Source organism: Caretta caretta, chromosome 5, assembly GCF_965140235.1.
Source record: "Caretta caretta isolate rCarCar2 chromosome 5, rCarCar1.hap1, whole genome shotgun sequence".
In the NCBI taxonomy this organism is placed as follows: Eukaryota; Metazoa; Chordata; order Testudines; family Cheloniidae; genus Caretta; species Caretta caretta.
In genome coordinates, this window is record NC_134210.1 from 16,996,796 (window position 1) to 17,012,454 (window position 15,659).

The 15,659-nt window shown below is 43.5% G+C and overlaps 1 protein-coding gene across 5 annotated transcripts in view; it reads left to right on the top strand.

Moving 5' to 3' along the window:
• Positions 1-15,659, top strand: part of MAPK4 (mitogen-activated protein kinase 4) — a 161,537-nt gene that overhangs the window by 51,984 nt on the left and 93,894 nt on the right. For 2 of the 5 annotated variants that reach the window (XM_048850386.2, XM_075128366.1), the window contains exons 1-2: positions 312-455; positions 3,416-3,592. The exons of 2 other annotated variants lie outside the window; for them this stretch is intronic. The gene's annotated coding sequence lies outside the window, so the exon portion shown is untranslated. Of the gene's footprint in view, positions 1-311; positions 456-3,415; positions 3,593-15,659 lie in introns of those variants that run through there. One more of the 5 variants, XM_048850389.2, reaches the window with a different exon arrangement.

The window sequence follows — 15,659 nt, forward strand, 5'->3', positions numbered from 1 at the left end:
TTTTTTTTTTTTTTAAGATTCTCAAAGGCTGTTGCAAGGCAACGAGACTGCTTGTGACAGCCAATGGTCAGACTCTGGATGTCTCACACAGCAATTTAAAATCAACCCATTCCCCAAACAATTAGGAAGAACCAACTGGGGGGAGTGCAAGTGGGCTGTGGTACAAACCTGCCCTCCTTTCAGCTCTGACAATTAGGACATTATGCAACTAAATCCCGTGCTATTCCACAAATGCAAGAGATTGAAATATAACTATGTTCCTGGGTGACAAAATACCCTTAGAATCTATGACTCCTGCGCCGTTTTTACAGGTCCTGGAGAAGGTTACAGGGAACCATGCTGCGATAGCACTGGCAATGAACTAATAGATCCAGTAGGTCTCTTCTGTCTCTAATTTCTGATTCTGTGATCATGCTGGGAGCCTGAAGCTGAGCTAGGAACTACAGTGATGTTCTGTAAGTCATGTGTATTTATAATTTATATAATAGCTAAGATTTATGGTCTGCAGATATCAAAGCTCTTTCTAAAGGAGGGTATCCTTATCCTTATTTTATAGATATGGAAACGGAGGCATAGGCAGATTAAGTGACTTGCCCAAGTTCCCCCATTGTGTCAGTGGCAGATTTAAGAATAGAACCCATCCGTCCTGCCTCTGAAACCTTTGCCCTACCCTAGGCCCTGTTGTTTTCTGTATTTCTGCTCTCCCGTTCTTGCCTACTTTTTAAAGCATCACCAGTTTAAATGGGAGGTTGCCTCACTTTAGATAAGCTATTACCAGCAGGAGAGTGGGGTGGGAGGAGGTATTTTTTCATGCTTTTTGTGTATATAAAAAGATCTTTTACACTTTCCACAGTATGCATCCGATGAAGTGAGCTCTAGCTCACGAAAGCTTATGCTCAAATAAATTGGTTAGTCTCTAAGGTGCCACAAGTCCTCCTTTTCTTTTTGCGAATACAGACTAACACGGCTGTTACTCTGAAACCTGTCATTAATCTGTCAGTAATCTTTCCGGGCATCCAGGTGCCATTTATCATAGGAGCCTTTCCTGTGCACACTGCGGAAGGAAACCAGCTCTCAGCACCTATCCCACTGATCTGGAAGATGACAAGACCTTTTCATGTAGACTTGTAACCGGTCACAATAATGACAGAATCACTTGTCCTGACATGGTGAGGTGGTTCTCCTCCTGCCAGGGTTGGTTATATCCCCTTCATCCTCGACGTGGTGCTTCTCCTGCATGTGATCTCTGTCATATCTGGAATTTCATAAAGTCTGAATGCAGCAAAATATGGATGGGTGATGTCTTCCCAGCGAAGGGCCATAGTGACAACTGGCCACGTGTCCTCCTGAATCTGAGGGGCCTTTCTACTGCACTCCCCCCTCACCAACCCACCAGCCACAAGCTTGCCTCCTCATCATGTCCACCTGCTGGATAGATTGACTGTTCAAAACAGATAGCCCTACTGTGGAACTGCATTTTCCCTAACGCTCCCCCAGAGTGCTTTAAAATGGGTGGCAGTTGTATGGCCCAGTCACTCTTTAATATCTGATCATAATCTCACATCAGTTGGACTCCAATTCCTAGTTCAATTTAAATGCTCTAAGTATTCCATCATCCACAGCTAAATGGCATCTCTGCTGCTTTGATGATCATTGTAGGTTTGCTACAGCGACTTTCATAAGGCCACTGAAATGATGCTTTTTCCTTACAATGGGCTTTGGGAATCAAGAAGAGGGAAAGTAGATGTGCCATTACTGTTATGCTCATGGACCCTGACAGAGCTGGCCTCCTGAAACTCCCATTGTATTAGGCGAGGCACCTCCTAGGATCAGGCCCTGCATTAGTTATTGGACCGGGTAGGCAGAATGAGATGGTTGTTGCCTACTGTGGTAGCTGTGCTTAACCTTCTGGGTGGAATTGTCACATCTTTTACTGCCTGGTCCTGGACTTCCTCACCTCTGGGGTTTCCTCCTGTATTAAAGGGCAGCCATATGAAAATCACAGATGGCCACATCCCTCAGGCCGCTGGTGCTGCTAAGATAGAGAACCTGTTGTGTGTTTGCCTTCCTGCTGTAGTGCAGCATTCTGTCCGCTGTTGGCACTCTGCCCTAAGGGCCAAATCCTGATCTCCATAGGCCAGGGAAAGGGGACATGCCGTGGCAGTGAGGAGGGGAGCATTGCATGCCACCCCCCCCCCCCCCCGCAACCCACAAGGCTGCTGTGCGGGTGTCACTGCTTCCTCCGGGATGTAATAGCCTCTGCCCCTGCTGCAGCCCCACCACCATCCATAGGATTGAAAAATGGAATCAAATAAGCAGGGGTCCATCAAGCGTGTCCTGGCCGGCCATAGTGCCATGTTGTCCTCTGTCATGGCAGAAGGTGCTTCCATGCACCCTCTGTCTGGGCTGTCCTATTCCAATCCCACTGTGCAGTCGAATCACAGTATTCCCACTACCTGTCAGGCATTCTTTTATTGTGGTGGGCAGGGTAGGATTTTCCCCTAGGTCCATGGTGTTCACCTCAAGGTAGATTCTCCTTGCTCAATCTATAGATAAAAAGTGCTACATAAGAGCTAGCTGGTAGTATTATTATTACTCTTTACCATTTTCCTTACCAAGCCGGCTTCCTGAAGGAGTAGAGTTGTATTTATACAGCCCTTTCTGATCCAAAACCCAGCCAGCTGCTGAACAGTTCTGTTCACGTCAAACCCAACAGGTTCACGGTACCCAATAGTACCTGACAGTTCCAATATACTCTCTAAACTTTCAGAACACATGTTCACACTGAATCTTTGTGCATTGTTCTCACAGGCGTTGATGCATCTGGGGCAGATGTACAACTACTGCAGTATATCCATGGACTGAAATTAAACGGTTTCTTTTTTTCATAATGCACACTGCATTTGACTGTGCCAATTATTAACAATTACGCTGACAAGGAAAATGTTGATCTCCTTCCATTTTACATAAAATATTCCGATGGGCTCAGGATGGTGACTCTCTCTTCTGATCACGCTTTTGACTCTCTCCCCTCTTGATTTATTTGGTGCTGGTTCTCTTAGCACAGTGTCTCATCCACTCACACCTGGCCACAGCTTCCTTGCTTTAGTTAGCACCGTTCACCATGGGTTCAAAGCTCAAAAGTGGCCTCAAACATGAGTGGCGTAAACCCTACCCATGGAGTGGGAGGGAAATACAGAGAAGAGAATCTAAACTCTAACTTGTCTTATTGGCTAGTTACTGCAAATTATGGGTCCAAATTCTGGCTTTAGATTTGTACACAATTCCCCCTGAAATCTGGAGTTGTCCTATTCCCCCTGAAATGTGGAGTTGCTCACATTCAGTTCCCATGCCTCTTTGCTGAAACTGCCAGCAAAGGTACATGCAAGTTTGGATGACTGTTTTTGTTATGCAGGCACACATGCATAGGACACTAGACTAAGGCCTTGTCTACACTTACCGGGGGTTCGACGTGTGGCAATCGATGCAGCGGAGGTCTCCTGCCGACTCCTGTACTCTACCTGAATGAGAAGCGCAAGGGGAGTCGAAGGGAGAGTGTCTCCAGTCGACATCGCGTAGCGTGGACCCCGCGGTAAGTAGATCTAAGTATGTTGACTTCAGCTACGTTATTTAGATCAATCTCCCCCATAGTGTAGACAAGGCCTTAGACTAGGAATTCACTGTTTTTTGTAGGTCACTGACCCTTCTGTGGCACTAGGTCAACTGGCCTGGATTTGAACCAGAAGCCTAGGCTTCATCTCTCTTTGCCAATCCTGTGAACCACCAAATCTTTCCCCTCAGGTTTTAAGCTACTGAAGCCTCCTTTTTGCAACCTTCACAGCTAAAACTCTGATACATGTGTAATTTCTTTGCCACATGGGCTTGTGAATTGTCCTCTTCCTTGTTCACCTTCAGCATCAAGGTGCCATCTTTTCAGGACCTTGGGACTTGATTTTTTTCCCTCTCCCTTTTCCTTCTTGTTCAGGTTTTCCGCATGTGACTTTACCATGCAAGTTTGCAGTGTTGTTATATATAGTGTTGAGATATTACATCACCCACCTTGTTTTTCTCTTTACCGTGCAAAGCATCCTATTTGCTTTGGATTATCCATTTAGTTGCAATATTTGATTTCCATGCTGAGGGCTTGACATTAAAACATCCACATTTAGTAGTCGCCACACCATGGCATCTGAGATGCTGCATTTTGTACTCTAAATAAAGGGGAAAGAAGTGGAAGCCAAATTACCAGTCTGGTGACTGTTGGAAAATGTTTTTTAGTGGCTACCAGGATCCTGCTTGCACCTGTTTGCACCTTGCATCCTAACTTTGGTTTGTTTTAGTGCTGTGTATCTTTCTTTATCCATTCACTAAATCTCTATTTAAATACTGACTCCGCAGTGTCCTGGCTTGGTACAATTCTCTTCTTCCAGGAGGTCTGTGTTGACTATTCATTGTAGTAATTTAAAACAGAGCTTAATGTTTTGTATTTGTCTTATTATTACTTTTTAATTTCTGCTAAAGGACAGAAAACAAAAACAGTATCATGTACCATGCCCTGGTGTTTGCAGAAAACCCACTGTTAAATCCACAATGAAGTAAAAGGACGATCCTGCTTTTAAATTAATGGGACAATTCTTGTGATTAAGGGCTGCGAGACTAGACCTAAAGCTTGCATACAGAGTGCAACAGGAGCATATCCCATGATGCTAAAGCCTCTTCTAAACTTCACCCAGTTTAATTTTTCTCTCTCCTTTTTGGGTCATTATAAACACTGAATGAAATCTAGTCAGCCACAGCTCATGATCCCAACTTTCTCACTGTGATTTCACGCCTGCATGTACTGCTTCACTTCAAAGAGCCTGTGAAACCCCAAAACATTAGGATGTAACTTGTCAGTTAATAAAGGGACTACTACTGGTACATACAGCGCTAACCAGCTGAAGGTAGAGTCAGTGCAGGGTTGGTTAGACAGACCTGAATGTTGCTTTCAGGACATGTGTTGCTGCTGTGTTGTAAACAGAGCATGGTGGGAAACCGGTTTTTCTGACCCATGAGAATTTTCTGAGATTTTGAAAAAATTTCCCATCACAAATGGGTTGAACAGCCAAAAATCTCAATTTTTTCCGCAAACTGGTTATCCAAATAAAAAAAATTCTGATCTAGTCATTTTATTTTGATAATTTTGCAACTTCTTTTTAAAAATGTTAACCTTTTTAATTTTTACCTTTAAAAATAACTAAAATTTCAAAACAAAAAGTTTCAAACCAAAAAACCCAAAACATTCTGGGTAAAAAAAAAAGACAAGTGGAAATGGGAGGTTGTCAATTTTTTCCAGTTTTTTTTTCTAATTGGGAGATCCCTTTCCCATGAACAGTTTCTGTTTTGACAAATTGGCATTTTCCAATCAAAAAGAGGTTTGTGGAAAATTCCCAGACTGCTCTAATTGTCACTGGACACTTATATGGCACTCGCCAACTATTCATCTCAAAGTGCTTTACAGATGCTGAATAAATCCATGATGAAAGCAGCTGGTGATTATTACATAGAAGAAAATAATCCTAGTTAATGACTGACTCAGCAAAAGAGCCATGTGATGAGTTAGCAAGTGCTCATCCGCAATCCCCTAATAACCCAACATATTGTTGTTGGGGGAAGGGAGGGGTTATATGGTTTCAGCACTGTTGGCCACATGTAGATGGTACCTAACCCTATTTTAAGCAAACTAAAATCTTGGACAGAGCAAGGCTGCAAAACTGTTTGAGAAGTTGGGTATTTGGTATAGAGGACTGGTGGCCTAGTGGGTGAGGCATGAAAGTAGGAAGCAGGGGTGCTGGATTCAATTTCCCAGCTCTTCCCATGTGATCTTGAGGGCCTCACTTCTGCACCTCAGCTTCCCCACCTGCAAAATATGGATGATAATACCCACCATTGTAAAGCATGCTACAATATATATAGTACGTGATGAAGCTGTGGGGCTCCCTACACAGACTCTACTCTGAATAAGACATTGTTTTGCTTGGGCTGTATTATTTGTTTATAGGACTGGTGCCACTTTCTTCCTGTTGCATAGATCTGTACTGGGATCTGTGCTGTTCAACATACTCAGAAATTATCTGGAAAAGGGGTGAACAACGAAGTGGCAAAATTTGCAGACGATACAAAATTACTCAAGATAGTTAAGGCTAAAGCAGACTGCGAAGAGTTACAAAGGGATCTCACAAAACTGGGTGACCAGGGGACAAAATGGCAGATGAAATTCAATGTTGATAAATGCAAAGTAATGCACATTGGAAAAAAATATTCCCAACTATGCATACAAAATGATGGGGTCTAAATTAGCTTTTATCACTCAAGAAAGATCTTGAAGTCATTATGGATAGTTCTCTGAAAACATTGACTCAGTGTGTAGCAGCAGTCAAAAAAGCTAACAGAGGTTGATAATCCTACAGTGTAATGGGGCTGCCACTTACTGAGTGCCCCTCATTTCCAGAGGTCCCTCTGCAGCATCCACCTGTTCTCCCTCTTTAGGGCCCCTTCTGAGCTCTACTCAGTCTCTTGTATGAGTAGACCCATTCTCCACGTGGAGCTGGTTTATCGACCACCAACTGTCCTGCATAGTTCTTAATATCTCAAAAATCAAGTGCAGCAAGGTAATCCAAGAGTTCGTACTTATCTCTGGCTCTTCTGCCACCCACATGGAGCTCTTTTTCAGCCAGCATCTGTTCTTCACAGGGTCACCACTCCTAGCCATTTCTAACTGGTGCTCAGCCTTCCAGCTCCGGCTTCCTTCTCCTCCCAGCATCTCCCCTATTCTGAGGAAGAAAGCAGTTTATATATTGCCCTCCACCAGAGAGCTCTCTTGACTGGCTGGAAGTGAAGGGAGCATTGCCTTCACCCTACACTACAGGGCTTTTGGTTCCAGGCCCTTAAAGGGACGTGTCCTGGGTTTTTTCCCCCTCCATCCAACTACTAATTCCTGAATACCATTTCTTCGGCCTTTGTTCGTTCTAGCTTCCTGGAATGGGATCTTCTGGCCACATCTACTCTTAAAGGGCCAGTGTACTCCATTACATGCAGTGTAGAACAGTGCTGATCAATCTGATTATACCTGTGTATTCACTGGCTCAGCACAGGTAGGGAGTGTTACCTTCCCCCTCCCGTTTTCCCCCCCCCCACACACACTTCATCTTCTGCTTGAGAATATTAGTTTGAAAGCCCTGGAGGTAGTTTGTGCAGTTAGATGAAATCCTAGCCTTGTCTAAAAGACTGCTACACTCATTTGGTGTTCCAGTCCTTGTGATATTGACTCCTTTCAGTGGATTTCAAGACTTATTGTGCCTCCAGGTAAATCTGCATCTCCGCCTCCAATAGAAGCCAATATTTATTCACACTTATTATATTTACAGGGGCAGGAATTGGAGTCCCATAGTACCCAAAAAGTGACCTACCTATGTTCACACAGCAGCCCAGGTGGTGGTTTATAATAAGAAGACTGAAGGAACCATACTTCCTGCTCCTTGCTCTAACCACTAGTTTATCCTGCTTCTCTGGAGTATAATTTCTAGAAGGAACTACTGCACTAACATGTAATTCTTAAGGTAGAACTGTTCCGCTTGAGACCTTCCAGCTGAACATGGCCAACAAGTTGCTTATCATTTCAGCAGATGTTTCTCTGTTTTTCCTTTTAAAAGACAGTGGAAGTTATTAAGAGATTCTCCCCACCTCTCCTGGGAGTGTATGTTAGCACAGCTGAAACCCAGAAGCTCAAGTAGGCTTCGAAATACAATTTTATGCTTTTGAGACCCCACATTAGGCTGTCTTTGCTCACCTTATCTGCATTGGATTCTGGCAATGAGGTGGGAGCTCTCTACTAAGTGAGACAAAGGAACAACTGGGTATTCTGCGCCTGTCAGGAATAAATAAACAGAACTGGAGGGCCACCAGGTGACCTTTTGTCATGCATTAAGAGGGCTTGAATCCTAGGCTCATGCTCATATCAGTTTGTTTTAGCTTGTTAATGTCAAAGGAGTTTGAACATCCTCCGCAGGGTAATGCTGCATCTGTGTAACAAGGATTCTAAATGCTACATCAAAGAGATTCTCTGATTGTCATCTGCAGCCCCAGAGGGGACCATGCAGACATCTGAGAGGATTCTAAATAGCACCTGAACTGTTCTGTAGTGTGTGCATTGATTGGGGTGGGTGGTCTCTTGGCTTTTAATAAAACCAGCAGCCACAGGTCAGAAAATAACAAGAAGTCTTATCATGAGGATAGGCAGTACCACGGATCCAGTGAACTATTTTAATAGTAGACACCCCTTCAAAAGATATAGGGCTGACCTGCTTTAGAGTCATTCTGTGGTGTCACGTCAAACAATAAGATTTTATTTCACATACTGGCTCTCTAGCTAGTACTATTATAAAAATATCCTTTGGTATGGGGGGAGGGGAGGTGGGGATGTTATATTCTTTCATCTAGTACACAAGTTTGCAGAGAGAGCAAACCCAATTTATTATGAGAAAAATAAATGAGCCAGACACTGACAATACAAGAAACTAATTGGCCTCTCTGCAAGAAAATGGAACGAGAGAAAGCAATTCCAGCAGCACTGCAGAAATGACACCTGTTTTGTCAGTTCTGTTTGCCTGTATGTCAGAGGCTTTGCATGCTTTTCTGTTTGCATTGAAGCAGAATGAGTTTGAGTTCTCATTAAATATACAAGGAAATGCCACAAACATCGAAAGTCTCTTGTCCATATACAGAAACCTGCACTGGTTGGTTTTGAAAGGCATCGGGTGACTAGGGGTGGGGGGTGGGATCTATTTTCCTGGAATAGAGCAAAAGCTAGATTCTATTGTTACATCTGTTGTGCTAGATGGTCTGTTTTTAACGTGGGTCATAGGAAACAGGGCTGCCTGACAGCTACTGGCTACAGACAGCTTATTTTATCTAATGCTGTAATTGATAATGCTGTATCTGATGCAATCACTCTCATTAGTTGGTAATATTATTGCTGGTAGCACAGGGGAAGGGTAGACGCATTGGTTTGGTATTCCTACCCCCAAAAAAGTGTGGGGTTTCCCATTGCCCCTTGTTTTGAAGTTTGCAATTCTCTGGTAGTCGCCTCTTGATGTTTTCCTTAGATGCCAAATCTCACTGGTTACAGATGCATCATTCTGGGTTGTATTTCTCAGTCTGTATTATGTTAAGGAATGTGGAAGGATGTATCCCATCACTGCTGCTGTAGAAACATGGGAGAATTTTGATGCCAGGGTCTAGAATTCAGACCTGACCTTGGACATCATGTCAAGAAGGGCAGTTTGAAAGTGTTTGCATGCTGGAAATTCCCATAAATGAGTTATTGATTAGCTCTCCCTTTCTTAAGGTCATTACATAACTAAGTGATCTTATCCTATCAGTGCAAAACTCGGACAGTTACCTTATGGAATCTATATTCCTACTACTTTTAAGGTTTTTTTAATTGTCATTTATGACATTAATAATAGTACATTGCATTTACATCATGCTTTTCATTCTAAAATGCTTTCTAGTCGACCTAACTCTTACCCACCTCAATAACATTACTCACATGAGTAAGTCTGCAGTATCAGTCTCTTATTTAGGACCTTATCTCATGTTGAATAGTACCTTAGGCCATGATTGATTGTACTGAACTCAGTGACATTACTTGTGAAGTAAGGTACTGATCAATATAAGTAAAAGTTTCAGAATCTGGCCAATAGTATATATCATCTTTGTCAGTTTAGGGAATATTTCACCTTCCACTAAAATACATCCATTCTGGGGTGAAACATGGCAGCTGTTTAAGGGCAGACAGCAAGACTGCACTATCTGTCTAGGTATTGTTATGAGCTGCGTTGCTGTAATATCTGAACACTTACACAAGAGTCTGTTATCCATCTGAAACTGAAAGGGAGGATATTAGGTTTGGGTTTCCTGATTTGAATGGGCTAGGACACCTAGATTAAGACTCTTGATTTATAAAAATGGTGCCAGGGGATCCGAAAAGACCTGATGTTTGGCTTCAATAAAAATTAGTAATAAAGATTTCTCAAATATGCAAGACCATTCGTGTTTTTCCTCAGGGTTCGGCCTAATCACTGAGGAACTTCTGAGGAGACAGAAATTCTGCAGTACACTTGCTAAACTAAACTTTCTCAAACAGAATATTAGAAAGGAAAATGCTAATTATTCTGTAGGTATTGCAAAAGAAATGTACAGCTACACGACAAGTGCTTTTGTACTTAGTCTAATGGTGGAAAGTACTTTAGAAGAATCAAAGCAGTTTTTGGAAGGTCTATTTTGGGAAATCTAATCATCTGAAATTAAATCTGTGATGCTACTATTTCAAAGATCAGCTAAACATGCCTCTAGAATTTACATCAGTACAATGAATTTAAAGCTAACCACTTATTCTTTTCCCCCCTTTTAACAGAGGAAATTCTAGAGCTTCTTGAGCCATCATTTCTCCAGGTAAATTGTGTGGGGTAAATGGTATGGTGACTGACTCTTCAAACAATGTTATATAGACAGAAGGGGGAAGTGCATATAGGACAGAAGGGCGCTTGAAGATTCTTATTAGAGATGGGCTCCAAGCAAAGCCCCAGATCCATATAACGTCTAAAAAAGGAGGAAGTTCCTATCTGGATCCAGATCTAAACACTTGGGCCTATCTCTAATTATTAAAGTCCAGGATGAACCATAGACTGTCCCGTAGGACACAGACTAATTAGCTGGTCAGTTTAGGGATGTTGTGGACCTTGTGGGAGTGCTGAGAAGGGGACATTTCAGACTTGGAGGAAGAACAGGTAAGGAATCATTGGAAGAACCAGTCCTGCCCTGTTGGGAATAACACCATCTGTGGCCTGTTGAACCTGAGCCACTGCTTCTTGCAGTTGGTTTCCAGTCTCCGCCTTGTGCCAGGAACCTGCAATGGGAAGATGGGTCACATTGGAAGATCGGGTGAGTAAGAATTGGCAAGGAGGCAGTAGGGAGGCAGAGGCAGAGGGAGGCATGGGTACATGGGTTCCTAGGAGACAGAAGAGATGGGAGGGAGGGAAGCAGGGATCCTTCTGTCTAGGAATGAGAAGACAAGTTTATTGGGACAGAACAGAACACTGTCAGTGCCTTAAGGGATAAAATACTACAGAGCTAAGCAGCAGTAGTATCCCCATTTTACAGAAGCACATTGTCCAAGGTTACATGCCCATGGGAGGCCTGGGAAGAGAACTCAAGAGTTCCTGGCTCTGTCTGTGTTGAGACAAGCAGATCATGCCTCTCCCGTTAACCTCTGCCTTCCATGCTTGCATGAATGTTCTGAGTATTTTGTTCCATGTTGCAGTATGAGATTCCAGTTGAGAAAAAGATTTGCATAAACTCCCTGTGCAGTGCTGTGGCCAAAAGAATTAATGCAATCCCTGGACGCATAACCGGGAGTCTAGAGTGGGAGTAGAGAGGTTATTTTATTTGGCACTGGTGTGACCGCTGCTGGAATACTGTGTCCAGTTCTGGTGTCCACAATTCAAGAAGGATGTTGATAAAATGGAGTGAGCTCAGAGAAGGGCCATGAGAATGAGTTAGGGATTAGTAAACATGCCACAGAGCAATAAACTAAGGATCTTAATCTATTTATCTTAACGGAGAGAAGGTTAAGGGGTGACTTGATTACAGTCTACAAGTACCCACATGAGGAACAAATATTTAACAATTGGCTTTTCAGTCTAGCAGAGAAAGGTATAACATGATCCAAAGGCTGGAAGTTGAAGCTAGATGAATTCAGACTAGAAATAAGGCATGAATTTTTAACAGTGAGAGAAATTAACCATTGGAACAACTTACGGAGGGTGGAGGTGGATTCTCCATCACTGACAATTTTTAAATCCAGACTGGATATTTTTCTAAAAGATCTGCTTTAGGAATTACCTGGGGAAGGTCTGTGGCCTGTGTTATCCAGGAGCTCAGACTAGATGATCACAATGGTCCCTTCTGGCCTTGGAATCTATGAGTATTGAAAGGATGACCACTGACACTTTGTTTCCAAGGAGACTAAAGGACTTTATTCAGGGTATGTCATCCAAACAACATCTATTAAATCAAAAGGCTCATTTAACATATAAATAAGCATACACATATGAATAGTCAGATTTCTGTCTCAATGTATTTTCAGTATAGATCCCTGTCTGAGTGTCATAGGATTTCAGGGGTGGGGGTGGTGGGGTGTGTTGGGTTTTTTTTGTGCTTTTATTATATTTTCTTATTTGAGGATTTTTTAAAGGGCTAGATGATCTCCATGCAACACAGTGGCAGGGAAAACTTCTTGGCTCTGTCAGAGTAGCCTCATAAGGCTTTATTAATAGAGGCCTTGTGAGCAGCAATGTGATGATTAGCAGAATGTTAGGCCCCATCGACTTAAATCCCATCACTGACCTTGATCCTGATGCGGTGGGAGAGGGGTGAGTCTGTTGGTCAGGTTCTCTAACAGTCCAGTTATTTTATTATTGGTTGTTTTCTCTGAACTTTTTTCCAATCTTTGTTATACCAAAGTATGAAATAGCAAGATAAAACAGAGGTGTATAGGAAAAAGAAAATATCAGAACAGCTTAAGTAAGTATTGAACACATTCTAGCCATTCACTAACATTGGGGTAAGCCATGTGAAGTCAGGGAAGGCCTTCTGACAAATCTGCATGAGATAAGCAACCGTTCAGGTGGTGTGCAGGACTTCCAGCTGCACTGTGACTACACAGAGGTCCTGAGTGCCCAGGTGTGGTCATTCACTCCACACCTGGCCACCCCACATCTGAAATGGTTGAGCTTGCTCCAGTGAGAACATGGCAGCTTGAAGCCAGGCAGTCTCTCATCAGGCTGAGTGATGAGGAAGGAGTTTTTTACAGAGGATGCAGCTTGTTCCCCACAACATGGCAGCATCCCAAATAGAGCTGGTCAGTAACATAGCCCAGGTTGGTCTTTTGCTGATGAGTCAGTGGCAAGGTGCCTCTCATATATCTTTGAAAAGTGGGAATTGTGGTATCTTTTGATTTTGTCAAGGAGGTTCTTTGCTGCGATTTAACACCTGATGTTAGGAGGCAGGATATTGGAGAGAGCTGGTAGCCATTTGTTGTTTGTTGGTTTCATAGTCCTTGTTATTATTCTCCTAATATGATTCAATTATACATCAACGAGTTTTGTGTGGGAAGAATTGAACACAGTATTCTCCAGCAGAGTAGCAGAGAGCTAGTGCCAAGCTGTGCAGTATTTGTGCATTAGCTCCCCAAATTGAGCCCACAAGCTTATTTAGGTGTCTGTTTCTGCTCTTAATCACCCGAGCTAACTTCCTGAGGTAGGTAAATGTGTGAGTTAGAGTTACTCCTAGATCATAGAATCATAGAATGTCAGGGTTGGAAGGGACCTCAGGAGGTCATCGAGTCCAACCCCCTGCTCGAAGCAGGACCAACCCCCAACTGAATCATCCCAGCCAGGGCTTTGTCAAGCCTGACCTTAAAAACCTGTAGGGAAGGAGATTCCACCACCCCCCTAGGTAACGCATTCCAGTGTTTCACCACCCTCCTAGTGAAAAAGCTTTTCCTAATATCCAACCTAAACCTCCCCCACTGCAACTTGATATACCAGCTTTGGATCATGTACTAGTCATTCTCTATTCAAGAAGATGTTAAACTCTTGTGAAGCTTTGGTGGGGTTGAGATGGAAGCATTACGACACTGTCTTTGGCACATTGAGCTTAAGTCTATACTTCTTGCGATAGCCACTGATGGCTGCCATGTCTTGGTTCAGGTTGTCCTCAGTCTTTTTTGGAGTCTCTCTCTCTTGAAACAAGGTAGATGTCATCTTCATACTTGAATAGCCTTGAAATTTTTGAGGGCAGATTCAACAGCTGAAAGATCATGTGGGAGAGCCCATTAGCAGGGTACCCTACCACCGCTGACATTATGCATGAGTCGGGCATCAGTCAGGTCGCCCACAGGGATGATGGGGCAACCAAGAGCCCTGACTCCTGTTATCCCAACTCAGTCCCAGTTCTGGATTTTCCTCCCTCCTGCCTTTTCTCCCTCCCTGGGCAGAGTCCTGTTCTCCCACCCACCCCTTGCCCTATTTTAAATACGTAAGTGTCAATGGAAGGCAGGGACCAGATGTCATGTGAGTGCTTGATGGTAAGCACTGTCTCTCATTTTGTGTCTAGCTAACAAAGACCAAGACGGGGAATGGGGTTGGGGGAAGGTGTTCCTCTCAAAAAACTATGAGAAATAAGTTAAAAAGAAAAGCACTTTTTAAAAAACGGACAAACATTATGAGGCCTTTAGAAGTCAAAAGTGTCCATCAACTAAGGGTATGGCTACACTACGCAGTTTTTAGCGACACAGCTGCACCGCTACAGCCGTGCCGTTAAAAGCCACTCAGTGTAGCAGCTGTTTGTCGGCAGGAGAGAACTCTCCAGCCAACAAGAAATTTTCACCCACCATGAGCGGCTGTGGCTTTGTCGGCAGGAGAGAGCTCCTGTCAAAAAAGTTTGCTGTTCGCACTGGCGCTTTTCATCGGTAAAACTTTCACCCACCATGAGCGGCTGTGGCTTTGTCGGCAGGAGAGAGCTCCTGTCAAAAAAGTTTGCTGTTCGCACTGGCGCTTTTCATCGGTAAAACTTTTGTCGTTCAGGGTGTGTGTGTATGTTTTTTTAACACCCCTGAATGACAAAAGTTTTGCCGACAAAGTGCCAGTGTAGACAAACTCTAAGAGTCTGATAACCCCTATTTCACATTGCTTGTGATGTAGTGTATGAAAGGGTTAATTATAAAGCCAACTGTTCTTAGAAGTTACTTCTTAAGTGTCCTGCCCTCAGAGTAAGTTCAGCCAATAGGACTTGCACTGATCATGTGATGGGACGTAAGCTTTTTTCAGGCCGGTGGAGTTACTCCCAATTTCATAGAATCATAGAATATCAGGGTTGGAAGGGAGCCCAGAAGGTCATCTAGTCCAACCCCCTGCTCGAAGCAGGACCAATTCCCAGTTAAATCATCCCAGCCAGGGCTTTGTCAAGCCTGACCTTAAAAACCTCTAAGGAAGGAGATTCTACCACCTCCCTAGGTAACGCATTCCAGTGTTTCACCACCCTCATAGTGAAAAAGTTTTCCCTAATATCCAATCTAAACCTCCCCCACTGCAACTTGAGACCATTACTCCTCGTTCTGTCATCTGCTACCATTGAGAACAGTCTAGAGCCATCCTCTTTGGAACCCCCTTTCAGGTAGCTGAAAGCAGCTATCAAATCCCCCCTCATTCTTCTCTTCTGCAGACTAAACAATCCCAGCTCCCTCAGCCTCTCCTCATAAGTCATGTGTTCTAGACCCCTAATCATTTTTGTTGCCCTTCGCTGGACTCTCTCCAATTTATCCACATCCTTCTTGAAGTGTGGGGCCCAAAACTGGACACAGTACTCCAGATGAGGCCTCACCAATGTCGAATAGAGGGGAACGATCACGTCCCTCGATCTGCTCGCTATGCCCCTACTTATACATCCCAAAATGCCATTGGCCTTCTTGGCAACAAGGGCACACTGCTGACTCATATCCAGCTTCTCATCCACTGTCACCCCTAGGTCCTTTTCCGCAGAACTGCTGCCTAGCCATT